Raw genomic sequence first — 25637 nt, forward strand, 5'->3', positions numbered from 1 at the left:
TTGATCCTAATATAAAAATATATGAAGAAAAGACCTCTTAGGACTTTTCTGGCCCCCCATGGCTCTTTAACAGTAAAATTTAGTATGTAATTAAAAAATAGCATCCAAGATTCATAGGTCTTAATATATTTAGTAACTCTTATCTATTTATCTTTATAAATTCTCTTCCTTTGTGCATGACTTATTTCTTATTAGCTTCATGCTCTTATTTTATACTGATCTTGAATTAAATTGCTGAAGGGGATGTTACAATAGGGTTATTAAAAATATTTCAAAACTGTTAAAGTGGAAATAATTAAACTCTTCAAAACAGTTTCAAGAACAGTACAAAGATATCCTGTGTTCCCTCAGCCTGATTTCCCAGTTGTTAGAAATTTACCATATCTGCCTTATCACTCTCTCTTTCTCTGTAGATACAAGTCATTTTTTTTGGAACCATTTGACAGTAAGTCACAGATATGATGTCACAGGACCCCTCAATACTTCAATGTCTGTTTCCTAAAAAATAGAGACACTTTTCTACATGAATCACATTATGCCCATCAAAATCAGGAAATTAATACAATAGCACATTCTAATCCACAAACCTCATTCAAATTTTACTGATTTTCTCCAATAAAGTCTTTTATAGATCCAGGATCCAATATAGGATCACATGTTGCATTTAACTGTCATGTCTCATTAGTTTCCTTCTATCTTGAACAGTTCTGAGTCTCTCCTTCCTTTCATGACCTTGATATTTTGGAGAGGACAGGCCAATTACTTTGCAGAATGTCTATCAGTATGTGTTTGCCTGATGTTTCCTCATGACTGGATTTAGGACATGCATTTTGAAAGGCAGCTGTGCTCACCACTATACCACCAATGTACTCAGGACATACATTTTTGGCAGGAATACCACAGAAGTGATGCTGTGTTCTTCTCAATGCATCCTATCAGAAGGCACATGATGTTGATTTGTCCCATTGCTGATGACATTTACTTTTATCATTTGGTAAGATGATATCTGCCAGACTTTGCAATGGAAAGTTAATGAATAAATATTGTCTGGAGATATTTTGAGACTATGTAAAAATCCTGTTCCTGATCACACTTTCACCCATTTATATTAGTATCCAGTTTTGCTCCTTGACCAAAACAATTATTATAAGGGTTACCAAATGGTAATCATCCCTTCCATCATCGTTCTACATTTATTAGTTGACCTTGTATTGTAAGGGAAAGCTTTCCTGCCTCTGTATCCACCCCCCATTTATTTATTAATTGATATCAGTATGGGCTCCTAGGTTCCTATTTTATTCAATGGGTTATAGACAATTGCTCTCATTATATCATTTCTTTGATGTTCAAATTGTCCCAGATTTAGCCAGTGGGAGCCCCTTGGTTAGCTCCAGTGTCATTTTGACATATCTCCATGATCTTTTGGGAATTTCCATACTTTATGGCACATGATGTTCTAGGCTTATTCAATACTTTCCCTGCCTGAGCCCTGAAATTAGCCGTTTCTCTGGTTCCTTTTGAGGAGAATAGTATTTAGAAACCAAAGTCTGGATGTCTGGTATGCTCATTGCTGCTGGTATACTCATCTTTGTGTTTATGTGTATATGTATGTATGTGTGTGCATGTATACATACATACATACATATACATTTGTCCCTTGTTCCTTAGTGGGGGATTCGGTCCAGGACCTCCTATAGGTACCAAAATCCATGGATGCTCAAGTCCCTGATATAAAATGGTGTAGTATTTGCATATAACCTATGCACATCCTCTTATCTACTTTAAATCATATCTAGATTATTTATAATACCTATAATACCTAATGCAATGTAAATGTTATGCAAATAGTTGTTACATGGTTTAGGGAATAATGACAAGAGAAGAAAGTCTGTACATGTCCAGTACAGATACAATTTTTTTCTCAAATATTTTTGATCTACAGTTGGTTGAACTGTGGGGTTTACTTGGGTTTGTCAAGGAAAGGGAGGACTGAGGGGGCTGTGAAAGGAAGTGTGGAGGTGGGGAAAGAGGAGATTCACAGGGCTCAGTTGCAATCATGGAATACAGTGAAGTGCTGAGAATGAGCTTCCCTCGCTCATTTTCTTCCCTTATGGGACGGGAAAGGTCCGGGCAAGGAGATTTTAGGAATCCCAGAAGCTTTAATGTTTACTGTATTTTTAAGGCCTAGAATTTAAACAGTATTATAATCTGTAAGATTTAGAGATATGTTTCAGTTGTTCCCAAATGCTGGGGCTCATGATCTAACACAAGGTTCGTGATGAAGGTTTCCTAGGCTCATGCTGTTCCTAACAGACGAGTCCCTCCAAGCTGAGTCAGGAGAGGCCTCTTCTGTGAAACCCTCAGTCATCAGACACCCGAGTGTAGCCCCAGGGTTTTTCCCAGTCTTGCCAGACACAGGTGGAAAATCATCTGGAGGTCGGGTGACTATGTTCTTCTGTTAATCCAGAATACTGAAATTTGAATAAAATAGCAATGTTGTTTCTTAATAATGTAATAAATACCCCTGAAACTAACATCTATTCAAGAATATGATTGTTCCTAATAATTTGTGGCCCTCTGGTATCCTGTTTGCCAGCTTTTCCCATCTTACCCCAGAAGTAACTATTAATACTCTTTGCATTTTCTGTTCATGGTTTTATTTTATTGAAATGCTTTCATTTATCAATATATGCATATACAATTGGGTTTTTTAAGCCATGATTATAATAAACCAAAGTACAAACAATTAGGGCATTTAAATTCCACTTTCTATTGATCAAATTACAAACAATGCATTATTGATAAATGTTGTCTTGTAATATTTCTGTGCATTAGAATAAAACTTAAATTTATTTAAAAAAACATGTTGGCATAAGGTAGCCATTTGTTCTCCTTGGGAAAACCTTAACCCTTTCATTTTTAGACTCTCACTTTTTATGAAGTAACGAAGCAAATGGTAACTTGTATGAAGAAAGTGGTGAGGTGGATGGTAGGGAATGAGGCAGAAAGTTGGCAGAGCTACCTGCTACCTTGGTATGATCAGTAGTCAAGAGGCACTGATGATGTTACTTGCTTGTGTTAATAATAATTCAATTTGTAATCTTTTTTTCCCTTATGTTTTTATGTATTACTACAGCTAAAGAAGTAAACAGCTCATGGCACGTTTAACAAAAAGATGACAGGCGGATACAAAAGCTATCCAGCATCTTTGGGCAGCCATTGAGATTATACAGAACCAGAAGCAAATTGCCAACATTGACCGTATTACCAAGTAAGTAAATTTAAACAAACAAACAAAAAAATCCTTGTAAAATTTCATGTGAGATCTTGGGGGAAAAGTCCAAAAATACTTTATTATGCTAATCAACATATATTACAAAGGACTGAAGTCACTTTCTTTGCAGGAGTATATAGTTGTTAGAAAAACAAATATAGAAACATACACAAGCAACTTGTGTTTATAAAATAAATATTAGATAAGTAAAATATCAGTATGTACTATTTATAATAGTTTTGCAGTTATCAGAATTTTTAACTCTTGGTAACTTTAGGTCTTTTATTAAAATGGATTTTAGTTAATCATTTGCTTTTATGTAGTGAAGCTGTCTAAAAATAGTATACTGTTCATTACTCATTGTAATACAGGACAAGCATGGTATGTGCAGTAAGTAAATAACATCTTGGCTGTGTGCTCACGCTTGTAATACTAGCACTTTGGGAGGCTGAGGCAGGAGGATATCACCTTAGCCCAGGAGTTGGAGGCTGCAGTGAGCTATGATGATGGCACTGTACTCTAACCGGGGCCACAGAGCCCCTCAAAGACCCTCAAAAGAAAACAAAGCAAAATTGTATTAGGTCATAGCCCACTGACAGCATTTTTAACAATTTCATTCTATATTTTAGAAATTATTAAATAAACCACTCGGTTTTGGTTTTTTTGTTTTTTGAGACAGAGTCTCACTCTGCTGCCCAGGCTAGAGTGCCGTGGCATCAGCCTAGCTCACAGCAACCTCAAACTCCTGGGCTCAAAGCAATCCTTCTGCCTCAGCCTCCCAAGTAGCTGGGACTACAGGCATGCACCACCATGCCCGGCTAATTTTTCTATATATATTTTTAGCTGTCCATATGATTTCCTTCTATTTTAGTAGAGACGGGTCTCGCTCTTGCTCAGGCTGGTCTCGAACTCCTGAGCTCAAACAATCCACTCGCCTTGGCCTCCCAGAGTGCTGGGATTACAGGCATGAGCCACTGCGCCTGGCCAAACCACTCAGTTTTTAAAAAGAAATTTCCTCCCCACCCCAGTTTGTAATGCTATTTATATTGGTACACAAAAATTCAGGATACAAAAAAAAAAATCAAACTAATTCATGACTCTTCTATTTACTTGTTATGTACTAATTATAAGGATGTCTTAAAATAAGAACTTGGTTTTATTTTGTTTCTCTGGGTATTTTTAAAGGAATAAAGCCAAATTTATCCTAGCACTCTGGGAGGCTGAGGTGGGCAGATTGTTTGAGCTCAGGAGTTTGAGACCAGCCTCAGCAAGAGCAAGACCTGTCTCTACTAAAAATAGAAAGAAATTATATGGACAGCTAAATATATATATAGAAAAAATTAGCCGGACACGGCGGCGCATGCCTGTAGTCCCAGCTACTCGGGAGGCTGAGGCAGGAGGATTGTTTGAGCCCAGGAGTTTGAGGTTGCTGTGAGCTAGGCTGATGCCATGGCACTCTAGCCCGGGCAGCAGAGTGAGACTCTGTCTCCAAAAAAAAAAAGTCAAATTTATCTTTTTAAATGTTTGGAGGTTGGTTTTTTTGTTGTTGCTGTTAATTTAGATAAAATTTCTTTATACCTATTTCTCCATATTCTTTAAATGCTATTTGTAAAAATGGAAACAGATAATTTACAAAAGCTCACTTAAACACTTTTTGTTGGCTTTTGTTAATAAGTAACAAAATTGAATTCCATATATTTTTGTCCCTTCCCTGTATTCTGGTGAAGAAGATCATAAAATTACCTGCAAGGGAAGGAACAGAAGATGGAGAAAGTGTTCAGGCTCTGTGTGGCTCTGACTCTACACTCACCCTCAGAATACTTTGACGCTGACCATGTTCAACTCTTAGCTCCTGTAGGTTAGTGGAAGGAACAAAATAATACTGTATGAAAAGTAAGAATAAAATAAATAGTACATTGTTTTAATTATTATAGTTTTAATTAAAGCAAATAATTTGAGGTGTGGTAGCTAAATACAAATTACAGAGAGGTGATGTTGATAATAAAAACATTTAAAGAAATCTCAAAGAATAAAAAGTATTTTCTTATGGTTGAGACTTTTAAGAAAACAGTTTTTGTATATCAAATTGCTCATAGAAGACCGCTGAAATAAAATACTGTTCTTTGGATTTGTTTTTAAAAATTAAAATCATGTAAGCTTGACTGAAACATTTCAGTTTTTCAGACTATTCGTTTTTCTCACGTGTAGCATCTTTCTAGATCTCACGTGTAGCATCCTTCTAGAAGCTCTAGGGATGTTCCCTAGGAAGCTGTCAGACTCTCCTAGTAAATATTGCTGTTAGATTGTGACCACCTGCTGTGTGGGAGTCAGAGAATTAACCCCACAGTGCCGGGTGCAGACGTCTGTTGGATTATCGCAACACTTATGTGTGTACGTGTGTGCGCAAGTTAAACTGTGACAAAAGATGCGAAGGTTGTTAAACAGGATTGCACACACCTTCTCCTTTTGTATCGCGGCTTGTCGTTAAGTGTTCCTTTCTCTCCTTGCTTCATCGGTATAGCCTTAAATGATGCCAAGGCTTATTTTCCTTCATGTTGTGAGGTCCATAGTTCCTAATTAAATATCAATAAATTTATTTTACCTAGTAAATAGTCTTAGTTTTATTAGTGTCATCTAAAGATAGATGAAAAGAAAGGAAGAAAATCGGAGGTTAAGTGCTCAGGAGGGGTTCCCCGTGTGTCCTCTGCCTCGTCCCCTCTGAGAGCTGTGTCATATTTCCCCCCATCGCAGTGGCTCACGTCTCAGCATTCTGTGCTTTTTTCCCAACATCAGTCACAGCCGTAACTATTTCCCTGCTGGACAGTTGGCTCCAGGGGGGACTGTGCAGAGAACTGCCTGACCCAGTGCCTTTGCTTCTTGGTTAACGTCAACTTTCTTGCCTGTTGCGCTTGCCTGAGGTCAGTTAGGAAGTGGTGTGGGACGAGGACAGGCACTCTGATCTTTTGCTGTAAAGCCTGATATGCCTATTCTGTACTCTCAAGCCTTGGATTCATTTTAGGTCAGGTTGTTCTGCTTATTTACAGGTAAGTCTCAACATAGAGGTGTCTTTTAAACTTTAGAAATGGCTGAAGTTACAGAAGGCTGCAGAAGAATTATTGTTAGGATTGCATATGTAGTCATTAAGTTTCACTCTTTATTTTGACTGGTGACTCCATTTTAAAAAAAATTGAAAGCTACATAGTTTTAGTCATGCATTCAAAGTTATGGGAGTTGGTGTGACTCCCTCTTAGGCTATCCTGCATCCTAAACATTATCATTTACTTTGGTATAATGGCTTCATTCTGCTTGTTTCCGTTTTGATCTGTGGATTTCTCATCCATCTTTTTTGTTGTGGCTTTCATTTGGGATTTATTGATTGGGGAAACTGGGTCATTTGGTTTCTCATAGTCTGGCTTTTGAGGATCGCAGCTCTGTGGTCCAGTTTGACCTGCTGCTCAGTCCTCTGTATTTCCCGGAAATTGATGGTTGGTCCAGAGGCTGTGGGGTGGGTCGAGGCTGTTGCACAGGCTGCGGAAAGTTGTGTTTTCAGGAGGCACACGTCAGTTATCTCGTTTTGTGATATATGTAGCTATTGATGCTAGATCCAGTAATTCATTAAGAATTGCAAAATGGTGGTAATCTAATTTTCTTTCCTTTGCTAACTGGAATGCCTCTGTAAGGACATAGGCTCCCCATTATCTGCTATTTGGTTATGCTGTGGTATGGTTCACATGGGAAAAGTAGGAGAAGTGTTTAATTCCTTCTCTTTATGTACTTACCAGTTTTCAAAATAGCATCCTTCAGTGGTAACCAGCTAGGTTTTTTCTTTTAGTTGTCATTTTTTGACAAAATCCTTTCTGATGCTGAGGTTTTCCCATCTTTGACCAGTGGGGGCCTCTGTGTTGGATCCCAAAGTTTGTTCCTGCTTTCTCGGGTGACAGGGTTTAAGGCCCATTTTGTACACATCCTAAACCACTGCTTTCTTCCAAGGGCTCCGGTTTCTTTTAGTTTGAAATTGTATTTCAAGAGTACTTTCTGGCCACTCCGAGTTGCTACTGTGTTGTCTCTCTAGGCCTTGGAATGGACAGAGTTAGGAAATCAATATACTTTTAAAAGATAAAAACACCTCATTAATTCATACTGATATTTTCCATTGAAATTTATGGCTACTGGGTTTTATGTATCTCTTCTATCTAAAATCTTACCTCCTCTCTGACATGGTGAGAATTGTGGATATCATGAACAATAAAATTTTAGAATATCATATAATTAGTCAATATTTTATGCAACATTATATACACAGCTATCTGAGAATAAGAAACAAAATTATATTATATATAGTTAAGATTATATTACTATTATATATATTTAGTTTATATTATTTGAGGCCTGTCTTAGTGTGTTCAGTCTTCTTTTCCTATCTTCTGTTTGTAATTTTCAATTGAATTCTTTTCATCTTTTTTCTTTTTGATTTTTAATTTTTTCATTCTTTGCAACTTATGTTTATCTGATATTATCTGCTGTATAATCACTCTTGTGTAGCTTCTAGTTTAGACTTCACTTCTGAAGTGATTTCTTTTCCATTTACTTCAAATGTTTAACCCATTCCTGAGTTTTTCTAATTCTGATTTACAGCATTCCTATTATATCATTTTCTTAATGTCTTTTCTCATTTCTTGAAACAGTGGATCCTGGTTTTCTTCTGTTTTGCAGGCATATCTTTCTGACATGCCTTCATCTAAGGGTGTCACTCTGTCCTGTGAGCTGCAGTCCTTCCTGTTGTCATTCTGGTGTGAAAATCTGTTTTCCCAAACTTGTAGCAGGTAGAAGTGGGTCTGAATCCTTTTACTAGATTTATGGCTCTAATGCTCTTCTTATGCCAGTTTTGTGAAGTGCTAAAAATATGGCCTCATATTTCTTGAGATTTCCTAGGTTTTTCTCTATCTTTCCCCCATTTTTCCTTGAACCACCCTTTCTTATAGTAAAGGACTTTTTAACTGACTCCAGTAGTATTTGATATTTTAATTCCTCACACTTATCTATAATGTGGGGCTTTGTCCTGGAAGGGAGCTTTGCCTAATTTTGGGTGTTCACAGGACTGTCATGCTCCAGCTCCTGAGGACTTTACCATGGATCCGTGCGTTACTGTGAATCGTCTCACGTGAGGATGTCTCACCCTGTCCATTGCAGCTGCAAGGTTGGTCCTCCTGTACTCAGCTCCCCTAGATTCCCCACTGTGTCCCTCCTTGTCCTCCATAGCTGTCAGTACTGATTGCAGATCAGTAGCTCTTGCAGATTTGTCCTGACTGCTCAAATTTTGGGATTCACAGGACTCCTTATCACTTAATTTTTTTGGTACTGTATATGTTGTCCCAGGGCCTTTTGCTTTGTTTTGTTTGCTTCTCTTCCAGTAACTCTGTCTAGGAGGTTCAGGGGCGAGTTTAAAACTGTTACCTCCACCATCTTCCCAGCTGACAACAATCTTGTGATTTATCTTTAAAAAAAAAAAAATTTGTTGCTAAAGGCACTGGATATTTTCTGAAGTTCAAAAGCAGAGCTAAAAGCAATAAAAAAAAATCCCTTTTAGCAGAAACAAACCCAAGGCATGTTCTTCATGTTTGTATATAACACTGGACACCTCAAAATCCACAGCAATCTCATCATCAAATACAGGATCCTGAATGTTGTAAGACTTACATTGCAATTTTAAAAGGAAATTCCATGAGTAGAATTTGTGGCCTTTTAAAGTAGTTAAGCCTCAGATCCTCATAATTGATTGAACTCTTAGGAACTAATAATAATCTTTTTTTTTTTTTTTTTTTTTTTAAGACAGAGTCTCACTGTGTTGCCTGGGCTAGAGTGAGTGCCGTGGTATCAGCCTAGCTCACAGCAACCTCAAACTCCTGGGCTTAAGCAATCCCACTGCCTCAGCTTCCCGAGTAGCTGGGACTACAGACATGCACCACCATGCCCGGCTAATTGGAACTAATAATAATCTTATCTCAATAAAAAAATAGGAGAATGTATCTGTGTTCATTCTAGATGTTTATTCCACCTAAGTATGATGATATCCAACATTCAGAGTTCACAGCAGTACCTGTCCATGATACCTCCCCAGGAAAGAGTGTTCTGAGTCCTTTTTACCATTTTCTTTTAATTTTCCTTTTTTAAAAGAACTGCTAGTGCTGTATCCAAGAAAGTAGGAAAGGTGCTGTAAGTTACAGAATCACTGCTGAGATTTATTCAATAATTCAAATCTTTAAAAATATATACCTAAGGGAAACTTCTTTCACAAGTTTTATTATTTTGCTATGGAAAGTATTTTTACTAAAAAGATCAATCTGAGCTCAAAATACATATCTGGGATTAAGTATGATGTTTTGATTAATGGTGAAGCTGTCCCTCTGATTTACAGCTCATGTTTATAAATTAATGATAACATAAATTCTATAGATGACTTCATTTGGGAACTAAATAAGCATGAATTTTGGCCTCTCAGTAAAAACGTTTTACATTTCTAGAAATGGAAGGATGTCTTTTAATGTTTAATCATCGTAAAATTGAAACAATTGAGTCATTTTATTATTAAAAAAGGAAATACAGTAGTCAGTTGAGGGTTGTATGAAGATACGCATGATAATAGTAGTCCTCTTTTCAGTTTAAATGTCTGTAAACACTATAGTTGTCACATGAATTCATCACTTTTATGTAATTTGGATAGGTGTCATTAAAGCTTTGAAATACTCAGTTACTTAACATTTCTATTAAATATTTATAAAATATTTTTATGCTTCAGATGATGCCCTTGTTTTACAGATTTCCAATCAAGATGTAAAGGGTGAAGAATCAAAGAACAAAGAATCAGTAACAAGTGAAATTTAAGCCTTCAGTCATGCAGATTCCTAATATGATTCATAACTCATTGTCATGTTATTTCTCTAAATGCCATGTATAGTTTAATGTCCAATAAAATCAAGTTACATATATCACTTGCTTTTCTTTAAACCAAACAAATTATGCACATCTAATTTGGGTAATTATAACATGGCATTAGAAGTTTATAATTATTTTAAGTAATAGTTATAGTTTAAAGACATGCTTTTGAAACAGATATGGATTTTTTACTAGTCTCTGCTGGCATTATTAGCTAGGCAGTGTGATTGGGGAGGTTAACTTATTTTTTATTGACTACTGGGAAAAAGCAATCAAAATAGTCAACCTAGGTGTTTCCTTTCTGTCTTGAGTAACTTTGACTTTGTGTTTTTAGAGGTGATCACATTGTGACTAGCATGATTAGACTAACAGCGGATTGGTAGACTAGTCCCATTCAAGTTAATGTTTCAGAATTAGGGCATCAATTAATTACATGTATTGCTTACTTTAGGGTAAAAACCAAGTTAGAAAATGTGACCTCTGACCTCTTGTGACATGTTTGGCATTGAAATTTCTGAGTTCTCCTGGAGTTCTTCCTGTTGCTACAGATATATATAAGCCCAAACTGTAAGTCCTCTTCGTGTGTAGCTTGACTTTGAAGTTGCAACTAGGTACATATTATTTCTTTTTTTATGTATTATAATTTCACTTGTTGAAGCCCAATTTCCAGAAACTGTTTATTTAAGTTAAAGTTTGCTATGTCTCTCTCTCTTAAAATTATTAGAGAGGAGGAGAATGGCCACTCCTAAATTACTTCTTTGTAAATAAGTTAGTTTGAAAAACTACTTGTTATTATGCTGCTTATGTAATTCCAAGGATTCTTCATGGAATTACTCATTGTATTCTCCTTTCAACCTATATTGATTTATTCTTCTTACATATCTTATTGTGAAAGTGGATTGGCAGATATACTTTACCACTCTTATCATTACTATTTTATTTTACCTGATAGCCTTACAGAAGAAGTAGCTAATTCTGAATAACCAAAGTCCATGGTGAGTTTTTTCCAGGAAGCCAAAATCTTCTGACATTCATCTTGCCTTGGATTGTCTAGCTGCGGTCATGTGCTTGACATTTCTTTGCAGTTCTATGAAGGAAACATACAGACAAGGCACATAGAAATGTAAACAGCTGTTAAAGAATCATACAGTAGTACCTAGTAATAGGAGAGGGTCGTTACCACATGATGAGGGTTTATTAATTTACAACACTGGAGGCTTTGTTTGAGGGGAGAGGCACCAGGAGAGCTCGGAAGGCCTTGTGGGTGGCATGGAATTAGTCAGGCCTCAATCGTCAGATGGGGTTTGACATGGCAGAGAGGACAGTCCAAGTAGAGGGACCGTGGGGTGTAAGGAAAGTGGATAAAAAGGCAGAGAGGTCAGACTAGGAAGGCCTTGAATGCTAGATTTGACATTTTAATCCATAGGTAGAGGGGAATAGTGAGTGCTTTTTGAATAGAAAAATGGTAAAAAATAGAACATACTCATTTTTTTTCCCTCCCAGGCTAGACTGAATGGTCCCCTCAAATGTCTCTTGAGTCCATCTGCTCTTCCCTCTTCTGGGCTGAGTTTTCACTCTTGTGATTTCCTGCCTGTTCCTCCAGCCCCTGTTTTTCCACAACGTCATCTTCTCAGATCGCTCTACCATCGCAGGCCTTTCTCTCTTGCCCTTGAAGCCCACATTCCTGGGCAAAGGTGTCGCTGTCTTGGCCCGTGTCTTCCACATCACCTCCGCTGCCCCCACTCTGCTATGCTCCAGAAGCCGGAGACGCGCTTGGCAGGTCCTCAGGTCTGTGTCTCCCACACGCCACCTGGGATGACCTTCCCAGACTCTTCTTCCAAATGTCATCCCTGGGAAGTCTTTCCTGGCACTGTTAAGTCAACCTAATTTTACCAGTTATTTTTCTAAATTTTAGGTCTGATTGTGTTCTTTAATCCTCTTTTGATTTCCCTATTGTGCATAAAGTCCAAATAATGGGGCAGGGCATTTTTATAAAGCTCTTCACAATTAGATCATAATATTTCTTCTTTTTACAGCCAGCCTTTCCCCTCTCAGTGTTCCATCTGATGAGACAAGTCTCAATGGCCTGAGCACTGTATAGATTTTTTTTTTTAAGAGATGGGATCTCGCTAGGTTGCCCAGCCTGGACTCGAACTCTTGGATTCAAATGATCCTCCCACCTTACCCTCCTGAGTAGCTGGGATTACAAGCATGTGCCATCATGCCTGGCTTGGATTTTTAATTTTGTATTTTTCCTTCATTAATGGACAAAATCATACCCAGTCTTTCAGGATCCAACTAAAATATCATCTCCTTTGAGATTTTGATACATTCCTCATTGTAACCAATCCTGTTCCCCTTTGTCTTTATTCTCATAGTAATAGATATAAAATTTGATTTTATTAGTTATTGTAGTCTCCTATGATCTTTGAAATATATTTCCATTTCTTTTATTGACTGTGAGAACCTTAAGGGTAGGGAATGTCTTTTCTATTTTTGTATCTTAATGTGAAACAGTGATTGAGACGTTAATAATAATATTCAGTTTCATTAACTGCAGAAGTGGTTTTAAGGAGGATTATAATAATTGGTAACATTAAATGAGCCATTATTTTGTGACAAGCACTGTGCTATACATAAGTTACTTATCTCATTTAATTTTCACAGCAACACAGGCATGTGGTCATTACCCCCACACTGCTGAGAAGGCACTGTAGTGAGAAGGTGAAGTAGTTGCCCAAAGTCATCCAGGTTGTCGGTGGCAGAGCTAAAATTTGAATATAGGTCTATCTAATGTTGGAGTTCAAGCTACTAAACATTTAAAATTTTTTCTTCTGGTATTTAAGGGGTTTATATTTATATCTTTGCAAACTTTGAAGTTTTCAAAACATGATCCATCTCCATGGTACTTACATATTATCTCATTTCATCCTCACAACTGTGAGTTAAAACTAGCCCCACTTCATAGGTGAAGAATGCAGCTCTCAGAGTAAATTACTTCTCCCAGGTTAAGTGTTAGAATTAAGAAGAACCTAGTGCTTCAGAATATATTCTAGAATTTTAAAATTAACTCCATTTGATAGAGAATCTATAAAGATGCTGTTTAGGTTTTGAAGTTTAACACTTTTTGTTCAATGCAATTTTAAAGTAAAATACTTGTTTGCCATGAAATATTACATTTCTAAAAGTAACATAACCATATAATAGGATACTCGGAAAATACAAAAACAGAAAAATAACCACCTGTAATTTCTCTACCCAAATTCAACTAAGGTACTCATTTTGATGTTGTTCTTTCTAGTCATTTTCTGTATATGTATGTGTTGTCTCAGCATGGCTGAGTTGTCCTCCATGTTGTCGCGTGGCCACCACAACATGTGATGGTGGCACGGGGCTCCCCCTGGTAAGACGGTGCCTCCCCATACCTGGGAGGGAGGAGAAGCGAGGTGAACGAGCACTTGTTATGAGGTTTGCATTATCTCATTTACCCGCAACACAGCCACATGGCACTGGCTTTAATGATTCTCTAGGTGTGCAGCTGGAGATGCGGGCGGGATGAGGGCTTGTCCTGCCATACAGCGGCTGCTGTGCACAGGGGACCCGCAGACTCCAGAGGCCTCGCCTCCCCCGGGCACTCACGTGGCCACTGCATCTTCTATTAAGTTCTCGTAACAAAGCTCCGTGCTCCAGCTGCACAAATAAACAAACAGTGGGGTGAAAGCTCAGAGGGGTAACCTATACCAAGGAGCAGAAATTACTTTCGTAGGACTAAGGGCAAGGGACTGGGCACTTTACGTGCATTACCTCATCTGGCTTTGTCTACAACCCTGAGGTGAGTGTCCTGCCTTTTTCATCACCGTGCTGTCACCATCGCATGCTAGGATAACCTGGGTGTTTTCACCATGCTCTGTGTCCCCTCGCATCACACCCTTGCCTCGTGCTTTGAATTATTTCCCTACCATGGACACGCAGGCGAGTGTCTCTGGCTTCCCTCCAGCCCAGATGACTGTGCATTGCCCCAGCTCTTCACGGCCACTCACTGCGATGTACGTCCAGAAAGAATTCCTCCGTGGTGATGCCATGTGCATATGGGTACTTAATTTGACTAAGCTCTTAAGAAAGGATGCCTCAGTCTACAAGTTTGGTAGCGCCGTGCACATTGAGTTTTGTTTTCCTGTACATCTGCATATACTTGACGTTCACGTGCCCAAATTTTGTCATTCAGAGGGATGTTTTAATTTGCATTTCTGTATTTGGTTTAGGCAGCTCTTGGTGTTCTTATATGGTTCTGGGCTTCCTTTGCTGCGGGTGCCTGTTACTGCCTTCTGCCCATTTCCCACTGGGATTGCTGTCTTTTCCTGTTGACTTGCAGAAGCTCTTGTTACACTGGACAATAATTCCTTTATAGGTTTTATGGTTTGTAAATCTTTTCTCTGTCATCTGTTTGTTAATTTTTTCCATAGTTTACTGAACAGAAAATTCTAATTTGGATGTGATCAAATTCAGTCTAGTTTGCCTACTGTTTTATGCTTTTGAAATTTTATTTAAGAAGTCCTTAAGGCAACAAGAATATTCCCTACATTTTCCTTTACTAACTTTATAGTTTTACCTTTCATAGTTAGGTCTTTAAACCATCTGTAGTTATCTTTTTATGTGTTAGGTAAGGATCTACCTTACTTTATTGTTTGTTGTGAGTCTACCTTGTTCTTTATACTTTAAACATAAAAGCCTTAAAAACTCTTGTGGGAGATACTTTAGGGGCCCCTGTAGCCGACCATATGGTTAAATTGCTTGTTGGCAGTGCCATAGTGTTCTTTGCCCTCTGCCGTGAAACCTCTTCCCACCGGTGTGTGGTCTCTGTGAGGTCGGGGTCTCTGTCGCATGTGGCTGGCATGTGGCCCTCACCCAGCTGTCTCCAGCAGTGTTTGTTACATGCTGGGTGCACGTGAGCTCTTTTCCTGCAGCCAGTTTGTCCTTCTGAGAGAAAGCTTGAAAATGTTAATAGACCAAGACTAATGCTAATATTGCTCTACTATTAACTGGCTGTTTTCTCGAGGAAGTCGTTTTTCTTACTTTGTCTGTAAATCGGTGCCTGTGTGTCTTCACCATCTCATTCAAGATACAGGTTCTCTGTGCTCCTGGGTGGCCAGCCCACCCTGCCCTCCAGCCCCACTCCATCACTGATTGGCTTTCTGTCACAGTGATGAGCTTTGCCTGCTTTGGAATTTTATATAAGTGGAATTATACAGTATATTACTTTCCATGATCGGCTTTTTTTATCAACATGTTTTGAGATTCATCTGCTTAAGGATGTTGGTGGTTCATTCTTTTTCATTGCTGAGTAGTAGTCCATTGTGTGCATATATATATACACCATGATTTTTTAAATCCATTTATCTGCTGAAGGGACATTTGGGGGTTATTATGACATAAGATAGAGTGTGCTTTTATGTACAGGTGTAGGCGTGTATTGGGATAAATATCTAAGAGTGGAATCACTAGGCCATATGATAAATGTATGTTTAACTTTATTAGAAACAGCACAACTGTTATCCAAAGTGAAGAGTTTACATTTCCACCAGCAGTATATGAGAATTCCAAGTTTTCCACACCTGGTATTGTCCATCTTATAAAATTTGTGTCATTCCAGTGGGTTTGTTAGTGGCATCTCACAAAGTTTAAGTTTGCATTTTCCTGATGTAAGCACCTTTTAATGTGCCTATTGACCAATGATATCTTCTTTCACAAAGTGTCTGTTCAGTTCCTTTGCCCATTTCCTAGTGAGTTGGTTTATTTCAGCATTCTTACTGAAGTGTTATAGAGTTCTTCATATGTGCTGGATACGAGTTCACTGACAGATCTACATATCTATGGTTCTAGAAGGAGATGATAGAGGAAATGAGGAAGAATCACTATTTATAGAGATATTGGGTAAAAGATACTAGTACTAAATCCAGGAAGCCCAGTGCAGAACAAATCAAAAGGATATCCACATTTAGCCATATTATAGTGAAAACTGCAGAATTTACTAGAGGGAAAGAGAAAACCTTAAATTCAGACAATAGATTTTTGAAAAGACATCATTTATAAAGGTGTGGTAGTTAGACTCATGACTGACTTCTTAACTGTAGCACTGGAATTCAAATGACTGGAACAATAGCTTCAATATGTCTTGAGAGATATTAACTCTCAGCCTAGAATTACTTACCTTTCAAGTAAGAAATTGAAATAAAGGCTTTTTTAGACAAAGTCTGAGAGAAAAGAAATTCTTAATGGTTTACATTAGGTAGGAAAAAAAATGATCCCAAATGAAAGTTCTGAAATGTAAGAATGAATAAAGAGCAAAGTTGATAAATGTGGTTAAAATTAAAGCATGAACTATAAAATATAACATTCAATTTGTGAAAAATATTTAGGCCAGAGCAACTGTAACACCAGCAGCAGAATATAGAAACAACAAAGGATCATTAGCTGCAGAACGGATAGTCATATGTTTATATAACAGGCTATTACACTACAATACAAATAAACTGTTGCCTCACACATCAATATGGATTAATTGCAAAAATATAATGTGAAAGAAAGGAATCAAATTACAAAAGAATACTTGGAGAATGACTCCATTTCTGTAAAGCTCAAAAACCGGCAGCACAGAGCAACGTGTTTTTAAGGGATGCACATACACAGGACCCAACGGTATGAAGACAAAAACAGGGAGATGGTTAACACAGAATTAAGGACACTGGTGGTGGGGGCAGGAGCCAGCAGGAGGGGGCCTATCCAAGGAGCTTCTGCTCTTTCTGAGGTGAGGTGGTGGTTTCTCTGGTGTTTCTTTTATTCTTCAAACTGCACATATTTTAAAATACTTCCTTGTATGAGTAATTTCTAAATGAAAAATTTTAAAGAACGAGTAAGTGGATGGCACAGAAGTCTGTTGGGGAACGTGGATGATAAACAGGGGTCAGGAGGTGGGATATGTAATGAAAGGATTGATTATCCTGCCTGGTCGGATCACTGTTGTGTTGCCAGCAGAGCTTTCCTTCTGTTCCCAGATGTGCACATCTCAGTCACATTCAGGCATTGACAGCCTATTCCACTATGTTTTAGGGAACCGGTTCATTCAGTAGTAATCATCATCATTTAAGTCAACTGTTTCTTTTTAGGTATTTCTCTTTTCTTCCACTGAAGACTTTTCTATGCCAGATTATCAAACTGAAAATGATATCCTAATTACATAGAAACTACATTATTTGAATGCTGTGTGTTTTTGAACACTTGGCACTATAGAAAGAAGTGTATTTGGCTGAGTGTTGTTGTGAGTAGAATTCTATCAAGTGTTATCAAGAGAAATTTCATACAGAATTGAAAAAGAAGGCCTAGTATTTACCATTAATTATTTTTCTCTGACAAATGGACAAAGCATATAATTTTATTGTGACCTTTTTTTTAGTTTTTTTTTTTTATTTCAATAGATTTAGGGGGTGCAAGTATTTTGGGTTACATGGATGAGTTATATCATGGTGAGGTTAGGGCTTTTCAGGTACAATGTACATTATTATGATAATATTTTATAATTGAGTTTAAAATGAAAATAGAAGTTTTAAAAATGTATATGATTTAGAAAGATGTAATTTTCTAATTTTTAATTACATAATTTATTTTGAAAGAAAATCCATTCAATAAAATTAGTAGGTTATACATCATAAAGTTTGCTAATCATTGAAAGTTTGTCTTAGAGTTCTGTTAAAATAGATTGTGTACTAAGTGTTGTACAAAATACAGTTAGATTTGGTTTAGGGCTAGTAAATGTATATAATAAGAAAAACATATAACAAATATTTTCAATGGTGGAATTGAGCTTTAATGTAACATTTTGAAACATCCCATTTCATTATGAGACATTGATTAATTCCTATTCTCAACTGCTGAGGAATGGAGAAACAAAAGAGATGGGAATGTTTGCCACTGGCCAAGAGTGAGACTGGCGCTGTCACCAGTGCTGTCGGTGCAAGACGCAAGCCACACAGTGCAGGAAGCAGGGTCCCCATCATCCTGAAAGAAAAATAAAATTCGGTTGGCTTTTAATCCATGTGTGTGCGTGTGTGCACATTGTCCTCATGTGTATCAATCAGTATACACGGTATATTTTATTAGAGCTTTTGTTCCAAAAATATTTTGAGGACAATTAGAAAAGAAGATACAGAGTAAGGCTATATATATTAGAAGGGGATGAGAAGGATGAGGAAAAGAGAAATGAAATTTAGGATCTAAAATAGAGCCAGGAGGAAACCTAATACGAGAAAGTCTTCCATGAATTCCTACAGCTTGTTAAGGATGTGTCACAAATTTGGCTTTTGGTATAAAGGGCAAGCTCAACATTTTAGTGATGGTCATAAAGCAAATTTGTTGCCCAGGTGAACCGTAGCTTTTATTCACAATGCTAAAACCAGAAGGAAATTTATCCTGAGGGTTTTCAGAAAGGTAACCATTTTCTAATTGATGGCAGAGCATAGCCCTGTGTCTTGAGTAGTCAAGGTTGGGCTTTCGGGTGCGATTTTGACTAAACTGTCACTGGTTGTGTGATGAAGAGTGTCCCAGGACAGTCCTCTGCTGTTGCCTGTGCTTTTTTTCCCAACTACCAAGGAAATGGACTGTACAACTTACAGTATATTTTAGGCCTGGTGCAGTGGCTCGTGCCTATAATCCTAACACTTTGGGAGGCCAAGGAGGGAGGACTGGTTGAGGCCAGGAGTTCAAGACCAGTCTGAGCAAGAGCGAGACCCCATCTCTACTAAAATGGGAGGGGGGGAGAAAAGCCAGGTGTGGTGGCATGTGCCTGTAGTCCCAGCTACTGGAGTGCCTGAGGCAGAAGGATCACTTGAGCCTAGGAGTTTGAAGTTGCAGTGAGCTGTGGTAGTAACACTGTACTGTATCCCAGGAAACAGAGCGAGACCTTGTCTCCAAAAAAAGAAAAAGACACCTCCCCCTCCAAATTTACAATATGTTTAATCTTCAGATATGAAACAAGTACATTATTCTTGAACCTATGGTGAGTTTTGCATTGTTACACAGATATGTCATTTTCATCAGTTGTGTCATTGTTATAGACTGGTAAGTTTTTAAAAAGTTGGTAAAACTTGGGGATAGGTCCAATTTAATTGTGTAAAAAGATTAGAGCAAGCTATAAAATGTACAATTCATCATTACTGAAATCACAACTTAGAATTAAAAATATTTTTTATAAAATGGAACCAATGTTAATAATGTAAGTAGTGTATGTGTCACAGTAAAAACGGTTTATTTCTCCCAAATGAAAACTCTGCCTGTTATGGAAGGGATAGTTAAGTCTCTACTAGCTTTAAGATAAATAAATGTTTTACTTTTCTACTTTTAATTAATGTCACTGCATAAATAAGAGGTCAAAATCTAATGTAATTATTTGCAGTGTAACCTTTGGGACAATCATAATAGAGAAACTTTTTAAAGAGAAAGTATTTGTAATGCCTTCACTATTCATGAAAGATATAATGGAAAGAAAAGGGATTTTATTGGTTAGTTAATCCCCATAAAATCTACATAATCTTTCACATATATTTTTATTTCTCTTGGGTATACACCTAAGCGTGGGAATGCTGGGTCCTACGGGAGGTAAACACTTAAGACATTGCCCAACTGTTTTCCAAAGTGGTGGTTCCATTTTACATTCCTACCAGCGGTGTATGAGAGCCCCACTTTCCCCCATCCTTGCTAACATGTGGAGTTGAGACTGGCTATATAATTTGCTGGGTATTGGGCAAAATGAAAACGCCAGGCTCCCTGTTCTAAGATCATTAAGGATTTCAAGATGAAAACAGGAGGGCATGAAACAAGGCGCAGGGCCCTCTGTGCAGGGGTTCTGTGTCACTGCACAGGTCACAGGCCCGTGAAGTCAGCCCTGCATGGCCCGCCAGTCTCTTTCTTTCAGCCACTCGGGCAGGTGCGCAGCAATTCTCACTGTGGTGCAAGTCGCAGTTCCCCCACAACTAATGACATTGAGCATACTTACTTGTCTTCTGAGCATCTTCTTTGGTGAAGTATCTAACCAGATTTTTTGCTTATTTTGTTATCGGGTTATTTATTTTTTATTACTGAGTTTGAGACCTATTTACATATTCTGGATATAAGTCCTTTATCAGGTACAGGCTTTGCAAATATTTCCTGCCAGTCTATGGTTGGTATTTTCACTCTAACAGTGTCTTTGGAAGAATATAAGTTTAAAATCTTAGGCCGGGCGCGGTGGCTCACGCCTGTAATCCTAGCTCTGGGAGGCCGAGGCGGGTGGATCGCTCGAGGTCAGGAGTTCGAGACCAGCCTGAGCAAGAGTGAGACCCCCGTCTCTACTAAAAATAGAAAGAAATTATCTGGCCAACTAAAAATATATATACAAAAAAATTAGCCGGGCATGGTGGCTCATGCCTGTAGTCCCAGCTACTCGGGAGGCTGAGGCAGTAGGATCGCTTAAGCCCAGGAGTCTGAGGTTGCTGTGAGCTAGGCTGATGCCACGGCACTCACTCTAGCCCGGGCAACAAAGTGAGACTCTGTCTCAAAAAAAAAAAAATTAAATAAAATAAAATCTTGATAAAATTCTGCGTGCTCTTTCAGAAAACCATGCTTCAGGTGTTATATTTAAGACGTCTTTGCCTAGCCCAAGATCACAAACATTTTCTATTTTCTTCTGGAAGTTTATAGTTTTACATTTATATTTATGGCCCATTTTAAGTTACTTTTCGTATATGTATGAGATGTGGAATGAGTTAAATTTTTTTTTTTTGATACACGAGTAGCCACATTTTCCTGCACACTTTATTGAAAAGACAATCCTTTTTCCACTGCATGGCCTTTGCTCATCTGTAACACATCTGTTTTCCATGCTTGAGTGAGTCTATTTTCCTTTTTTTTTTTTGAGACAGAGGCTTGTTCAAGTCGCTGGGCTAGAGTGACATGGTGTCCGCCTAGCTCCCTGCAGCCTGTAGCTCCTGGGCTTGAGTGATCCTCCTGCCTCAGCCTCCTGAGTAGCTGGGACTGCGGGTGCCACCACCACACCTGGCTAATTTTTTTTTTCTATTTTTAGTAGAGACGGGGTCTCACTCTTGCTTAGGCTGGTCTCAAACTCCTGACCCCGAGTGATCCTCCCTCCTTGGCCTCCCAGAGTGCCGGGATTGCAGGAGTGAGCCACTGCACCCGGCCGTGAGTCTGTTTCTGAACTCTCTATTTCGTTCTATTGATCTATTTGTCTTTATACCACTGTCTTGATTACCATAGCTTTATTAATCTTGAAATTGAGTGGTATTAGTCCTTGAATTTTGTTCTTTTTTTTTTCTGGAGGACTTATTCTATGTCATTTGCATGTCCACATGAATATTAGAATCAGCTTGACAATTTCTATAACAGAGAACACTTAGATGTTGACTGGGCTTGTGCTGAATCTGCAGATCAATTTGGTCTGAACTGATGTCTGAGTGTTTTTCTGACCTGCGAAGAAAGAGTATCTCTCCCTTTGCTAAGGTCTCCTTTATTTTTACTCTGCAATGTTTACAGTTTTTGTAGTACAGGTCTTTTGTAGTTTTGTCAGATTTACCTGTAAATATTTCTTTTTAAATGCTATGACAATCTAATGCCACCAGTGGTATGACAAGAGGTGGAGCCCAGGTGGCAATGTGAGCGATGGCTTCCTCCAGAGCAAATGTTCCAAGAGACAGACAGTGGAAGCTGCTGGTTTCGTGAGTCCTGGGCCTGGAAGCTGATACCATGTCATTTCCACCATGTTCCATTCACCAAAGACGTCCTGTATATTTTCTCTTCATCTCATCAGCTCTTTGTTTTCTTTTATGACTTCATTTGCATTGAGTATTTTTTCATTCTTATTTCCTTTGTGGCCCATTAGCTATAACTTTTTGTTTTACTGTTTTAGTTATTTAGCTTTAGGGCATGGTTTCTCAACCTTACATTTTGGGTTGGATAGTTCTCTGTGGGGGCACCTGTCCTGTGCAGCATAGGATATGAAACAATACCGTTGGTTTCTACCTTCCAGTGATATGACACCACTTTCTGTGCTGCGTAAGAGCCATACAGAATGCTCCACACTTCCATCGCTTCCCCTCGGGTCTCTATGGTATTGTCATATATGTTACTTACACATGTGTTATACACCCCAATTTCATTATTGTTATTTTTGTTTAAAGAGTCAATTATCTTTTAAAGACGTTTTAAAAAGAAAACAAGTCACATACTACCCATTTGGTTACCATGGGCAGATCTCTAAACATAATCTCATCTGGTATCATTTTTCTCCTGCCTAAAGTACGTCTAACATTTCTTGCATTTTAAGAGTGTGTTGCTGATTGATTCTTTCAGCTTTTATGTATCTTAAAAAGTATTTCACTTTAAACCTATTTTTCTTCTGATATACACAATTTGCCACTGTAACCATTTGTAAGTGTAGTTCACTGGCGTTAAGTAAATTCACAATGCTGTGCAACCATCATCATTATATATTTCCAATTTTCTCATCATACCAACTGGAAGCTCTGTAACCATTAGGCGATAACTCCCATTTCCCCTGCCCTCAGCCCCGGGTAACCTCTAACATACTTTGTCTGTATGAATCTGCCTATTCTAGATATTTCACAGAAGTGGAATCATATGGTATTTGTCCTTTTGTGCCTGGCTTATTTCATTTATCATGATGTTTCCAAGATTCACCCATGCTGTAGCAGGTGTCATATAACTCCATTCCTTTTCATGGCTGAGTAATATTCCTCTTTGTGTACTTGCCACATTTTCTTTATCCATTTATCATCTGTTGATGGACATTGGGGTTGTTTCTGCCTTTTGGTTAGCGTGAATACAGTTGCTATGAACATTAGTATGCAAATGTAAGTTTGAATCTCTGTTCTGCATTCTTTTGGTTACACACCTGTAAGTGGACTTGCTGGGTCATACGGTAATTCTATGCTTAACCTTTTGAGGAACCACCAAAGTGTTTCAACAATAGCTGCACCATTTTTCACTCTCAGCAGCAATATATGCGGGTTCCAGTTTCTCACAGGCGAGGGGGATGGAGGGATGGGATGGAAGATGCCTGGGCTGGGAGTCGGTGCCCAGTGTTCCCTTCTGATCTTAGATCAGACTCCTCAGCTTCTTGGCCATCGGAGCAGGGCTGCTCCCCATACCCACTGTGGCAGTCCCCTGGAGTCCCCCAGGCTTCACCCAGCAGCACCCAGGTGACAGGTCCCCAACAACCCCCTTGGACACGCTCAGACACTCCAGGGCTTTCAACAATTAGAAGCCTGCCCTCTGCCGGCTGCTCAGTGACACAGACCCCAGGACCCAGCAACAGAAACAGGACCGCGCAGGCGCGGCTCTAGCGAGGTGGAGTCTGCGCTCCACTGCCGGCTGTGGTCGCGGCACTTCCGACTTCTGAGGGAAAGAGGCCAAGGCTGGGGCCGAGCCCGGAGCCCCAGCGCTGGATCAGCCTGGGGGCGGGCTCCGGTCCAGCCACCGGCGCACCCGGGGCAGAAGCTGCGCCCGAGGATCGGGCCGGCTCAGCCACGGTGAGGGAGCGGGGCCCACCCAAGCCACAGCCGCCGCCGCGTCCCCCGCGTCCCCCGCGTCCCCCGCGTGCCTGTTGCTCCCTGGCTCAGGTGTCCCCCTCAGGCTCCTGCCTTTGCCCAGAGCCCCTTGCTACCACCCGCTCGGTTTCCAGTTCCCCCTTCCCCGTGCAGCCCATTCACCTGCTGGGGTAAAGCCCTGTAGGTGGCACCGCCTTAACCTCCCTTTTTCCCAGTGACAGCCTTTCCACGTTCTCTTTGCCACCATCTCCCCGTCCTTTAACCCTGACCCTTTCTTCTTTTTCTCTTCCATTTTATCTTTCTCTCTCTTCTGTGATCCTCACTCCTTTCTCCCAGTTTTTTTGCTCTTCCTTCTCATCCCCCTCACTGTTTTATCTCCGCTGACCCCTCCTCTCCATGTCCCTTCTCCCGTCTGTCCCCTCATTGGACGTCCTTCCTCGCCCGCTGCCACACCTGTCCCCATCTCCTTCTCCAGGCTTCAGGGGTCTAGGCAGGAACAATTTGAGGACTGTCTCTTCCCAGGAACTGCAGGGTGGGCAGATGGGGATTTGTAGTTTTCGTCTTCCTTTTGTGTTTGGAGAAAGGGGAGCTTGGAGGCGTTGAAGAGAGCCTGGAAGCCTTGTTACCTACTGTTATGGCAAAACCCAAGAGATGGTGTGTTACAGCGTGATAAAGACAGGGCGGACATGCATACTGAGACCTTACAAAATATTTAGCTTTTTGACGAAAGTAGCTAAAAAAATATTTTGATTTATATATTTTTTAATTTTGAGCATCTTTTAGTGGGGAGATACAGCTTCGGAAATTTAAAAATATTTATTTACAGGCTTGACTATTGTAACTTAGAAAAAAAATGATTTTTTTTTTTCTTTTGGAGGCAGAGACCAAGGGCATTTGAGGACTGACAATGACCTTGCTTCGCAGTCAGATTGTGACAGCCTCTTTAATACCTTCCAAAGGGTTCATATGTTTTGCCTTCTCTGCTTTAGTTGGGAAAACCTTATATTTGCAAATTTTCTCCTTCCTGTTTCAAAATAGCTTGAGATTTCAGTTGGTTTTTTTCATTGAGTTGGATTACACGTGGTTTGCAGTACATTTATTAAAAACATTGCTCCATAATATGCAACAAGCTAAATGTTGGTCTCCTAGAGGGACAGACATTCTAGTCAAAACTAAATCCCAATAATCATATTCTCATAGAATGTTAGTCGTTTCCTATTTTCCCTCCATCTGGTTCTTTAGGAAAATGGAGCTCACAGGTTATAGGCGGCGGCAACGGTGTGTGGGGGGGTGAGCCTCAAAATTTTATTTTAGTTGGCAAGTCCCCCCCTTTTGGCCAAGATATGTCAGAGAGATGGCATCTATGGCCAAACTTTTATGACCTTTAACTTTCACATCCACTTAACTTTTAATGACCATTGACATATTGAAGTTTAGTTTCAAAGATCAATGAATTAGACAAAATCATCTTTCACAAAATACTTATATCTTATGATATTTTCATTAAAAAAGAAAGTTAAAGTAACTTTGAACTGTTAGTCGCCCATTTTATTGGCATTCCTAAATACAAAAATAACAAGGTATAAGCTTTAAACTTATGTTTAAGAACCAATGTTGTAGTATTTTACCTTATAAATGATCCAAATATTTTATGATTATCTCTTTTAAATTAACATAATGACTTTAAGATTTTCAATTATAGGAAAATGTTATTCATTTATATTTACCTACTTTATCTTATCTATTCATTTACCTTAGCAGTTTACGTAGATTCCAGCTATTGATTTAAATTACTTTTCTGTTTGCCATTTTTGTACCCT

General features: G+C 38.9%; 2 long non-coding RNA genes across 6 annotated transcripts in view; one reads left to right on the forward strand and one right to left on the reverse strand.

Annotated features, from left to right (window-relative positions):
* LOC123643518 overlaps positions 1-10263 on the forward strand; it is a 31107-nt gene extending 20844 nt beyond the window's left edge. The window contains exons 2-4 of one of the 2 annotated variants that reach the window (XR_006736816.1): positions 3137-3271; positions 8371-8471; positions 10091-10263. This is a non-coding gene — a long non-coding RNA (uncharacterized LOC123643518). The remainder of the gene's footprint in view (positions 1-3136; positions 3272-8370; positions 8472-10090) is intronic. The other variant, XR_006736815.1, reaches the window with a different exon arrangement.
* LOC123643527 lies at positions 5194-25594 on the reverse strand. 4 transcript variants are annotated; one of them, XR_006736821.1, is made up of 3 exons: positions 25571-25594; positions 11153-11294; positions 5194-5847 (listed from the first exon to the last, which is right to left on the reverse strand). It is a non-coding gene; the product is annotated as an uncharacterized LOC123643527 (long non-coding RNA). The 4 variants fall into 4 exon arrangements; XR_006736822.1 differs by lacking the exon at positions 25571-25594 and adding an exon at positions 13696-13734; XR_006736820.1 differs by lacking the exon at positions 25571-25594 and adding an exon at positions 11691-11966.
* Positions 25595-25637: the final 43 nt, after the last annotated feature.

Source organism: Lemur catta, chromosome 1, assembly GCF_020740605.2.
Source record: "Lemur catta isolate mLemCat1 chromosome 1, mLemCat1.pri, whole genome shotgun sequence".
Lineage (NCBI taxonomy): Eukaryota > Metazoa > Chordata > Mammalia > Primates > Lemuridae > Lemur > Lemur catta.